Source organism: Physeter macrocephalus, chromosome 11 (assembly GCF_002837175.3).
Source record: "Physeter macrocephalus isolate SW-GA chromosome 11, ASM283717v5, whole genome shotgun sequence".
NCBI classification, from domain to species: domain Eukaryota; kingdom Metazoa; phylum Chordata; class Mammalia; order Artiodactyla; family Physeteridae; genus Physeter; species Physeter macrocephalus.
In genome coordinates, this window is record NC_041224.1 from 156213899 (window position 1) to 156225978 (window position 12080).

The following is a 12080-nucleotide window of genomic DNA, read 5'->3' on the forward strand; positions in this document are numbered from 1 at the left end:
CCATGGCTCACGGGCCCAGCCGCTCCGCGGCATGTGGGATCTTCCCATACCGGGGCGCGAACCCGGTTCCCCTGCATCGGCAGGCGGACGCGCAACCACTGCGCCACCAGGGAAGCCCCAGGATCCTCATTCTTAACCATGCGAGTTGTACAACCTTTGCGGGGGTAGCACGAGTGAGTTGCTCAGACTATTAAAGATACACATGCTTGAGTAACAAAACAAAGTAGTATTGGATTATAACTTGAAGTGTAAAAGTAATATCCATAGTCAAACTGGTATAAATCAATTACAGATACAAATAAATTTATAAATGGGAAAGAAGAGCTAAGTCTCTGGTGCAGAATTCCAAACAATTTTTATAGATACTCCACCCTGAGGCATAACTCCTGATTCTAAATGTGGACTGTGCAGGGACTTCCTCCCAAAGAGTACAATATGGAAAGTGGGGGGAAGTGAGTAACTTTTACAGTGGAGAAACAACTACAGTGGAGTGACCTTTCCAGTGGAGAAACTAGCACTACCTCAGCCGGGTGATCAAAGTTAACATCAACAGTGATAAATCATGTTGACAGTATGCGGACTAGATATGATATGATGAGAATGGCATTTTATCTCTATGGTACTTTCCTTCTAAAACTCATAACCCCAGTCTAATCAAAAGGAAAAAAGTGGACAACCCCCAAGTTAGGGACATTCTACAAAATGTCTGACCAGTATTCCTCAAAATTGTCAAGATTTTCAAAGACAAGGAAAGTCTGAGAAACTGTCACAGCCAAGAGGAGCCTATGGAGACATGACAACTAAATGAAATATGGTATCCTGATGAGATACTGGAATAGAGAAAGGACATTAGGTAAAAACTAAAGAAATCTGGATAAATTATGTACTTCAGTTAATGTTGATAATAATGTCTGTACACTGGTTCATTAATTGTGACAAATGTGCTCTACTAACGTGAGATGTTAATAACGGAAGAAACTGAATACAGGGTATGTGGGGACTATCTGGAGTACCTTCGGATTTTTCTGGAAACCTAAAACTATTCTGAAATAAAAAGTTTATTTTTAAATATGCACATACCTTTTGACCCAGAAATTCTGCCTCTACGAATTTTATCTAAAGAAAAATTTGGAAATGGGCACAGAAATGTTAAATACAGGTAAATTCATCTTTGTAGCATTGTGGAGGAAGGAGTGAGAAGACTAGAAAAAAGCCAGACATCCTACAACAGGGGTTAGTTATCTAAATTACGTCTATGGGATGGAATACCTTGCAGCCTTTTGAAATTGACTGGAAGAATATTTAATGACATGAAAAGTCATCAATTTCTTGTGTACATTTCTGTATGATGGTTGTATCTTAATAAAAAGGTTACTCTAAAAATGTAGCTTATGACTCTATTCATGCATAAAGGAAACTAAATCTATACTTGCACAGGAATATGACCTGAATGATACACTACCTATCATCCAAAATAGTTCCATTATAAGTGACTGTCTCTACTACCTGTTGCTTTTGTGGATTTTAAGAATTTTCTGTAGGTGAAACATTGTGTAAAGAATTAAGGGAGGAGGCAAAGAAGACTGAGGTTTTGAGCCACAGTGACTAACAGAGTGGTTGGTGCCATTTGCACAGCGAGAGAAGACAAGGAGAGAAAAAGGTTCACTTTGGACATGCTGAATTTGCGACTCCCACAGGATAAAAAGATGGAAATGTTCAAGAGGTATCCACAGCCATCAGCCCTCTTTTCTGCTTAAGTGAAATTCTCTCCTACAAATCATATCCATTCCCATGGTGTCAGTTGCCTCCATCAGCACTGAAAGCTCCCAAATTTCTTGAAATCCAGCTTTTGTTTTCAGATTTATGCTATATATTTCCACTTATTTTCTCGACCAGCATCTCTAATTTAAGATGTCAAAAGAAATCTTAGTTTCTTCCATAGTCCCTATCATATTTGCCCCTCCTCCACTATTCCCAGTTTGGGAAATGTCAGCACCGTCATGCAGTTACCCAGGTGAATTAGCCATTAGTCCCTGCTTTTTCCTTAATACCTCTTCATCCAATTAAATGCCAAGCTTTGAGGATTCTACTTCGATAGTATTCTTGCATCCACCCTCCCTCCTTTGCTTTCTGTCTGCCACTGGCCACATCTGGGTAGGCAACCACTCTTCTGGATGGTACAGCAGCCTCCTTACTGGTCTTGCCACTTGCAGTCTCTCCCCCAAAAGTCATTCTCTACACTGGCACCAGAGTGAGATTCCTGAAACACCATTTCACTTCATCCATCTTCCACTACTTACTATATCATGCTTGGCACACCAGACCACTTGCTCTTTCTTGAACACCACTGGGACTTGAGGGGATTTAAAGGCTCAATGCCGGGAGGAGATATGGGGATATATGTATATGTATAGCTAATTCACTTTGTTATACAGCAGAAACTAACACACCGTTGTAAAGCAATTATACTCCAATAAAGATGTTAAAAAAATAAATTAATTTAAAAAATAAAGGCTCAATGCCAGTGTCACCTCCATGAAGACTTCCCCTTGCTTGTCTACTCTGTTGGGCTCTCTCAGCACTTGCTGGTATCTTTATTACATCATCTTCTTTATTCAACCTTGAATCTGAGCCAGTTATGTGCAAGTTTGCCTCCCCAGCTAAACTACTCGTATAACAAATATTTACTGAGTACCTACAACATGCGTGGCCCTACACTAAGCTCTGGAGACATAGCTATGTGAACAAAAGTGAAGCCTACACTCCATTGCCCCAGAGACCCAGTCCTAGCCATTGTATTCTCACCAGTTCCTAGCACAGTGCTTTGCACATGCTAGGTGCTCAGAAACTATTGTCAGTTGAAAAAACAAATATTTGTTTACTATGCTGGAACAGGAAATTCGAAGTGCTTGTCTCAATCTTAAGAGAAAATGTGAATGAAAGCTAGTGATGGTGGGATCTGTGGGCAGGGCCATTCGACGAAAACGGGTGCAAGAGAAGAAGCCTGTGGAGAACAAGGTGGCCAGCTCAAAGGACAGAGAGCATTGGAAGAAAACCAGTGTACAGAAGCCAGAGAAGGGTGACATTTAAGAAAAAGAGGACCAAAAGGAAAATTGGGGAGGAACAGTTCTCAGGAAAGGCCATCACACTTGCTGATTGAAGCAGGCACTGATGATAGTGGAGGATAGGAGTTATGAGCAGACTTGGAGCAGGTAAAATGGAGGCGGGAGAGAAGCCAAGGGTGAAGCTCCATATGTGCCTAGCTGTGTCCAGCGCGGACGGCTTAACTTCCTCATCTGTAAGATGAGACAATAACAGAACGTACTCATCTACTGGGTGGAGGTTAAATGAAATAATGAATGCAAAGCATTTCATATAGAGCCCAACACAAATTAAGCACTCCAAAAATATTAATAATTACCAAGAAGAGGAAGACAGTCTAGTCAACAAGTTTCCCTCAATTGACCATCAGGGTGGAACTGTAAGTTGAATGAGCAAATCACCAGCTGAAAAGGATCTGCACACAGTAAGCTTCTCCCTCCTTTGTCCTTCCCACCAAAAAAAAGTACCTCTGCTGATTCATTAGATTCCCTGCGGTTATAATAAGCTGAAAGTCCTCATCATGGTCTGCACAGCCTGGGATCTGGTCCCTGCCCTATGCTCCTAGTATGAACCCACTAAGCTGTTCCTCCCTGCCTCCCCACTCCCACCCCAGGGCCTTGGCATATGCTGTCCTGCAACCAAGAATACCTGTCTATAGGGCTTTGCAGGTGAGGGTCAAGGAATCTCCTCATCTTTGAAGTCTTGACTAAAATGTCACTTCCATAAAGGGGGCTTTTCTAATACCATCTGAAGAAATCCTACTCCCCTAGCCATTTTCTATCTTATCATCTTCTTTATTTCCATTATGGCCTATATCATAATCCAACATTACCTTGTTTATTTGGTGTGTACTTATTTATATTCTGTCACCTCCCACTAGAATATAAATATAAGAACAGGGACATTGTCTTTTTTTTTTTGCCTTCGTGTCCCTCCACAATTCTTTTCCTTGCTCAGAGCTTCTCTTTAAACTGATCCAAGACATTCTGGAATCTTTCCAGAAATTTTTCCAATAGTCACTGAAGAGATGTTCCTAATGGAAGCAGTGTCCACCAAGGAGGGCAGGAAGTGTCTGCATTTACCTGAAAAAATGAGTGACTCCCTGAAACTTGCCCTCCTCCCTGGCCTCAGCACACCTGATGCCTTTTCTTTTGCAGGTGGGCAGATGGCAGAAGTTTGCCAAACTCCACCTCTGCCACAGCTCTCATACTCTCTCACGTACCCTCCTCAACTCTATAGAATTTGCGGGGCGGGGGGTCGTTCAGGTAACATTTATTGAAGGCTAACTATGGGCCAGGCATCATGCTAAAGACTTTAAATTCATTATTTCATCTCATCTTCTCCAGAACCTTTCTGACGTTGGTGTACATATTCGTTTCCTGTTGATTCGATACCAAATTATCACATATTTAGTGACTCAAAAGAACACAAATTTATTATCTTACAGTTCTGTAGGTGAGACGTTCCACATGGATCTCACTGGGCTAAAATCAAGGTGCCAGCATGGCTTGTTCCTTTCTGAAGCCTCTAGGGGAGAGTCCATTTCTTTGCTTTTTCTAGCTTCGAGAGGCCCCCCACATTCCTCAGCTCGTGGCCCCTTCCTCCATCTTCAAAGCCGGCAGTGGTGAATCTCTCTTATCCTCCTGCCGTCACATCACTCTCTGGCCACAGCTGGGAAAGGTTCTCTGTTTTTAGGAACCCATGTGCACCCACATGGATAATCCAGGATAATCATCCCATCTCAAGGTCCTTAACTTTAATCATACCCGCAGAGTCCCTTTTGCTATGTAAGATAACACATTCACAGATTCCAGTGGGCCATTATCCTGCCTATCACGGCCCAAAATCCAGCTCTGCCTGACTCCAAAGCTTGTACACACTATCTCTAAGCTGTGTTCACCTATTCCTACCCCTTCCTTTCCTCTCACTACTACTGCAGTGAATGCTACTGGCTGCCTACCAGACAACCCCCTTCCTTTTTTTAATGGAGCCTTCCCCCTTATATTAGTCTACTAGGGCTGCCATAAAGCAATACCACAGACTGAGTGGCTTAAACAACAGACATTTATTTTCTCACAGTTCTGGAGGAAGTCCAAGATCAAGGTGCCAGCAGTATTGTTTTCTTCTGAGGCTTCTCTCCTTGGCTTGCAGGTGGCAACCCTCCTGATGCTTCTTCATACCCCTAATGGCTCTCTGCATGTCTCAATTTCTTCTTCTTATAAGGACACCGGTCAAATTGGATTAGGACCCTACGCTAACAGCCTTATTTTAACTTAATCACTTCTAAAGGCCCTACCTCCAAATACAGTCACATTCTGAGGTCCTGGGCTTAGGGCTTCAACTTATGAACTTGCGTGGAGACATAATTGAGCCCACAGCTCCCCACTAATCCATGTGCTTGGAAAATGCTGACCACACCCCCATCTCAAGGGTTGTTGAATCCCATTCCCCATGCAGATTGTTTCAGGAGCAGGCGCATCACCCAACTACGAGCAAGGAGACATGAGGGGAGAATTGTTGGGGACGCCTTCTGAGACAAGTTTCTACTCTAGAGAGAATCGTAGGAAGACATCATGTCTCTTCCTTTTCTGGAAATTGTTATGTCTAGATATGACATCTAGAATTGTTACAACCTTCTTGCTAACATCCCAAGGATGAAGCCAACACTGAGGATAAAAGGGCAGAGAGAGGAAAAGAACCTGGACCTCAGGTAACAACCAACCCTGAAGGATCTATTCCAGAACGTATGTGTTCTGTTATGTGACATACCAAATGTCCATGTTTTTTAAGCAACTTTGGGTTGCTTGCAGCCAAGAGCATCCTAGCTTTTTACCTGCCCACCATTCAGGCCACGCTCTGTATCCACTACCATCTTTTTGCCCACCATTAGGACCAAAAGCTGCTCTACCACTTAAGGCTGGCAAAACCTGCAGCTCCTCTACTCATGTCCCTCTTGCATTCCCTTCACAGAAGTGACAGTGCAGTGTGCACCCAATCTTCTGCCCTGACATGCATGAAAGTTGTTTAGCCATTGAGAGCTTAGACAATACAAATTCTTGGAGTTCTGTGTTTGAAAGGGGCTCACACAAGATGTAGGGCCTGTCTGGACAGGTAATGAGGGGCTGAAGTAACCAAGCATAGATGAGCTTACTTTGACACGGAAGGCACTGGAAGTAACAATAAGCAAGAAACTGGAGTGTTCAGAGGGCTGGGCCAAGACTGTTTAAGCTGCAGCTTGTTGGAGAGCATATGGGGAAATGTGCTGTAAAGGCAGCTCGAACTGAATTATGAAGGGGCCAGAAAGGGAAATTAGTGTTTATGGGGCACCAATGCGCCAGAAACTGCCTCAGAAATGCATAGAAGATCAAGTTAGATGATAATATAATAGTAGTTAATATCTATTGAGTCTTCAGTAGGTGCCAGACACCATTCTAAATATTAACATGGGTAAACCTAATAATCCTTACAGTACTATTCTTATTTCCATTTTACAGATGAGAAAAATAAGTCACAGAGAGGTTAAGTAGCTTGCCCAGGGCCACACACTGGTAAGCATGTAACCAGGCAGAGCCATCTCCTTAACCACTAAATTTTATGCCCCAAAAATGAATAGCAGTGCTTAGCACACTGCATGACACATAGCAATATGTACACACATACATGATATACATTAACTGTTAGACATATGTTGATTATACAGATTTGTACCTCTATTATACATTAATAAAATCACTCAACTAATCCTCATAATAACAATTTAATGAAAGCGCTTTGTCCTAACTTACACAGAAGAGGAAACTGAACCTTAGAGAAGTTAACTGGAATCACACAGCTGGTGTGTGAAATAACTGTGATCAGAACCAGGCATCTGATTTCAAAGGGTACTGTTTTCACTATACTCTCTCCTCCCCTTTTGGGAGGCATTTGGCAGGTATTGCCTGCACTGACATTCATTCAGTCAGTCAGGATATATTTAGTGAGTGCGTACCAAATCCTAGATACTGAAGATACATCTGTGAACAAAACAGACAAAAGTCCCTGCCTTCAGGATTCTTCCCTTCTCGGGGGAGGAAGACAAACAATAAACAGATCCATATATGAACTGTCAGGTGGTGGAAGTGTTAGAAAGAATAACAAAGCAGGATAAGGGGAAAGGGATTGCTAGACTTGGGGGCTTGCTGCTATTTGTGATAGGTCCCTCTGACAAGGGCTCATCTGTGCAGATACCTCAAAGAAAGCAGGGAGTATGCCATCCAACCATCTCAGGAATGAACATGCCAGGCAGAGGGAACAGGGCAGGGGTCATGAGGTGGTATGTTAGTTTCCTAGGGCTACTATAACAAAGTACCCAAAACTGGGTGGCTTGAAGCAGAAATTTATTCTCTTACAGTTCTGGAGCCTAGACGTTCAAAATCAAAAGTGTTAGTAGGGTCCCTCCAAAAGACTCGAGGTAAGTATCCTTCCTTGTCTCCTACCTTCTTGTGTGGTTCTTGGCATTCCTTGGCTTGTAGATGCATCACTCCAATCTCATCCTCACAAGGCCGTCTTCCCTCAGTGTGTGGCTGTCACTATGTCTCTTCTCTTCTTGTGAGGACACTAGCTATTGGACTAGGGCCCACCCAAATCCAGTATGGGTTCATCTTAACTTGATTACATCTGCAAAGATTCTATTTTTAAATAAGTTAGCTGGAGGTTAGGACTTGAACATATCTTTTTGGAGGACACATGAAAAATTGGAGTCATTAATGGCATCATCTTATCACAGTCCTCCTGTGGGTCACAGTTATTCATGTCCCTCCCACATGCAAAATATTCACACCCCATCCCAGGACACCCAAAAGTCTCATCCAACCATGGCATTGGGCTAGGAGTCTAAGATGTTGTGATCTACATTAGGACCAAATGCAACTTCTTAAATGTGGCTCCTCTTGATCCAGAGATTTATTGATTAAAAGGACAATTTGGTCTGGCTGGGCTGGGGTGGTATGGTGGAGACAAGGGTTATTTAGAATATTTATATTTAATATGATTATTGATATGGTTAGTGTATTCGTTTGCCAGGGCTGTCATAACGGACTGGGTGGCTTAAACCACAGAAATGTGTTTTCTCACAATTCTGGAGACTTGAAGTCTAAGATCAAGGTGTCAGCAGGTTTGGTTTCTTCTGCGCCCTCTCTCCTTGGCTTGTAGATGGCTGTCTTCTCTCTGTATCTTCACACTGTCTTCCCTATGTGTGTGTCTGTGTCCCAAATTCCACTTCTTATAAGGACACCAGTCATATTGGATTAGGGCTCACGCTAACAATCTCATTTTAACTTAATCACTTCTTTAAAGATCCTATTACCAAATATGGTCACATTCTGAGGTTCTGGGAATTAATTCATCAACATATGAATTTGGGGGGATATAATCAGCCCATAACAGTTAGGTTTAAATCTATCATCATGCTATATATTTTCTATTTGTCCCATCTGCTCTTTGCTCTTTTTCCCACTTTTTCTTCCTTCTTTTAATTGAGTGTTTTTTATTTCATTTTATGTCCTTAATTACCGTATTAGTTATACTTCTGTTTTATATTTTTACTGTTTGCTTTAGCGTTTATAGTATACATCTTTAACTTATCTTAGTCTGACTTCAAGTAGTACTGTAACACTTAAACCTCGTATAAAAAGCTTACAACAATATCCCTCCATTTCCTCTCTCCTAGCCTTTGTGCTATTGTTGTCCCACATTTTACTTCTAAATATGGCAGAACTCCCACAATACATTCTTATTTGTTTGCCTTAAGAGATTTTTTTTTAATCAGAAAAAAAATTATGATTTCACAAATAGCACTTTCGGTGCTTTTCATTCCTTTGTGTAGATCCAGATTTTTCTGTGGTATAATTTTGCTTCTGCCTAAATTATTTTCCTTAACATTTCTTGTACTTCTGGTATGTTGATGATTCCTTCAGGTTTATCTGAAAAAAAATCTTTATATTATCTTCATTTTTGAAAGATATTTTGCTGGGTATAGAATCTTAGGTTGACGGTGCATTTCTTTTAGTACTTTTTAAAAGATTTTGCTCCATTGTCTTCTGGCTCACATTATTTCTGAGATAACGTCTCCTGTCACTCTTATCTTTTTATTTTTTTCTTTATACAGGCCATGCCTTTATACTGTTGTTGCTGTTAAGACTTTCTCTTTATCACTAGTTTTAAGCAATTTGACTATGATGTGTCTTAGTGTCATTTTTATCATGTTTCTTGTCCTTGGGATTCATTGAGCTTTTTGGTTCTGTGGGTTATAATTTTCATTCAATTTGGAAAGTTTTTGGCTATTATTTTTTCAAATATTATTTTTCTCCTCTCACTTCCTCTCTACTGCTGGGACTCCAATTACACATATTTTAGATTGCCTTAAGTTGTTCTTTTGTTCTTTCTTTTGTTGTTGTTGTCTTCTCGTTGGTTTTTTTTTTTTTCTGTTTTATTTTGGATAGTTTATATTGCTATGTCTTAAGAGTCATAATCTTTTCTTCTGTATTGTCTAATCTATTGTGAATCCCACCCAATATATTTTTTATCTCAGACATTGTATATTTATAGAAGTTAGATTTGGGGCTTTAAAAAATTTCCATGACTTTCTTTAATATGCTCATGTTTTTCTCTACCTTGTTAAACATGAAATGTAGTTATAAAAGCTGTTTAGGGCTTCCCTGGTGGCGCAGTGGTTGTGAGTCTGCCTGCCGATGCAGGGGACATGGGTTCGTGCCCCGGTCCGGGAAGATCCCACATGCCGCAGAGCGGCTAGGCCCGTGAGCCATGGTCGCTGAGCCTGCGCGTCCAGAGCCTGTGCTCCACAACGGGAGAGGCCACCACAGTGAGAGGCCTGTGTATCGCAAAAAAAAAAAAACAAAAAACCCCAGAAAAGCTGTTTAATATCCTCATCTAATAGTTCTGTCATCTGTGTAATTCTGAGTCTGTTTTTAATTGACTGGTTTTTCTTTACATTATGGTTGCTTCTTTGTGCCTGGTAAATTTTTTTATTGTTTTCCAGACATTTCTAATTTTACCTTGTTGGATACTGGAAAATTTTTTATTCCTTTACTTATTTAAGGTGGGAGAGTAAATACAGTCCCTATTACTCCATTAATGCCAGAAACAGAAGTCCCAGGCCCTGTATTACATTGAGAATATTTTACTGGCTTGGGAGACTAGAGATTATTTTTCAGTCCAGGAAGTTCTGGCCCCTTTATATTCCCTCTAAATTCTGTTGACAAACTAGTTGTTTCCTTTTTTAGTCCACCTCTTTCTCATAGTACCTTATAGTATTCAGCTAGTAAGAGCCAGCTGATCCTTTCAGGACTCTACTTGAAAATTACTCAAATCTATAAGTTGATTAAGTACTTTTTCTACTGTCCAGATTACCTCACACAACAGTTTTACTGATTGTTTAAGTATACATAATATGGGTTACCTTTTTTCCAACCTGCTATAGGAGTATCTTTATCATCTTTTCCAGCCTCTACTTCCTACTTGTTTTCCAATCCCAAAGCCAATGTTTGTATCTTAGGCTTGGATTTTGATTTATTTTTTGTTTTTGGCAGCATCAAACTTCTAAGCATCAATTTGTGTATCAGTTATCTACTTCAGAATAATGCTGCATAACAAGCCACCCCAACATTTAGTTGTTAAAACAACATCCACTTATTTATTTCTCACAAGTCCATAGGCTGACTGGATAGCATTGCCCATCTGGGCTAGGATTGGCAGATCTCTGGGCTTGCTCATGTACCTGCAGTCAGCAAGGAGCTAGCTGCTCTAGTATATCTTTTTCTGGGACAAGTTGGCTATCTTCCACATGCCTCCAGCAAGCTGGCACAGTCATGTTATCATGACCAGAGTCTAGCCCTGGTATAGTCTCATGACTGTGGTAGTGTTCTGAGAGGTACACACAGAAGTACACATTCTAAGATGGAAAAATGCAGCGATGACTCCACTCGAGTCAAGCTTGTAATTAACTGAGCCACTGGCTAAAGCTAGCAATGTGGCGAAGCCCAGAGTCAGCATGAAAACGCACGAACAAAGGGTATATGGACAGGGAGGCATGAAAAACCAGGACAGTAATGCAATCAGTCTATCCTACCCTATGAAGTAGATATTAGTATTATTATCATTGTCCTCATTTAACAGATAGCAAACAGGTACAGAGAAGTTAAATAATTTGCCCAAGGTCTCAGCTCAGTTGTGGTGGAATTTGTGTTTCTACCCAGGTAATTTGGCTGTGGAATCCCTGTCCGCAATGCTGTACTGCCCTCTGGGAACAGGCCCAGGGCATTATGAGAGCCTCTACCCCTCTCCCCATTTGGATAACGGGTCATCCAGCCTCCTCTTGGGGCCTTCCAGGGACAGATGGCAACTCATCCCTCCCTAGCTCAGCCACTGCCCCCAGAGATCAGCCAGAAGCCACAGCTCTCCAAGGTCTGGCTACCAGTGGTCAATAGGGTTTGGACCCTACCGGTCCCTGTTTCCTGGCCTCCAGTGCCTGTGGCCACACAGTGAAGTCTTTCAGTGATCAAAGGCAAGGAAGAGAGAAACAAAAGAAGGAATAAAGTCAAGAAATGTGCCATGAAGCTTCTTGTAGCGCAAAGCAGAGAAAGTCATTTCCAACTTCTTTCATCTCCTAGATGAAGCCACTAAATAAAGGGGCAGAGCGGCGAACACAAGGGCTTTTAATCTGTCTCATCTCCTTCATAATAACTGCAAATTTTCCCTGGGCCCCTGGGAGTGAGCCTCTTCCCTCCGCTCGGCCTTATCTCCCCCTCCACATTTCGCTGGCGCCGCGCCGCTCCCCACGCGCGCTGCCCGGGCCGTCCCGGCGAGGCCTGGGGGAGCCGCCGCTCCCCGCCTCATTGTTCCGGCGGCCCGGGGCTCGGAGGAGGGATGAAGGCCAGTCAAAGGGAAGCGGGCTCGCCGCGGCTTCATTAACGGCGGCCTTT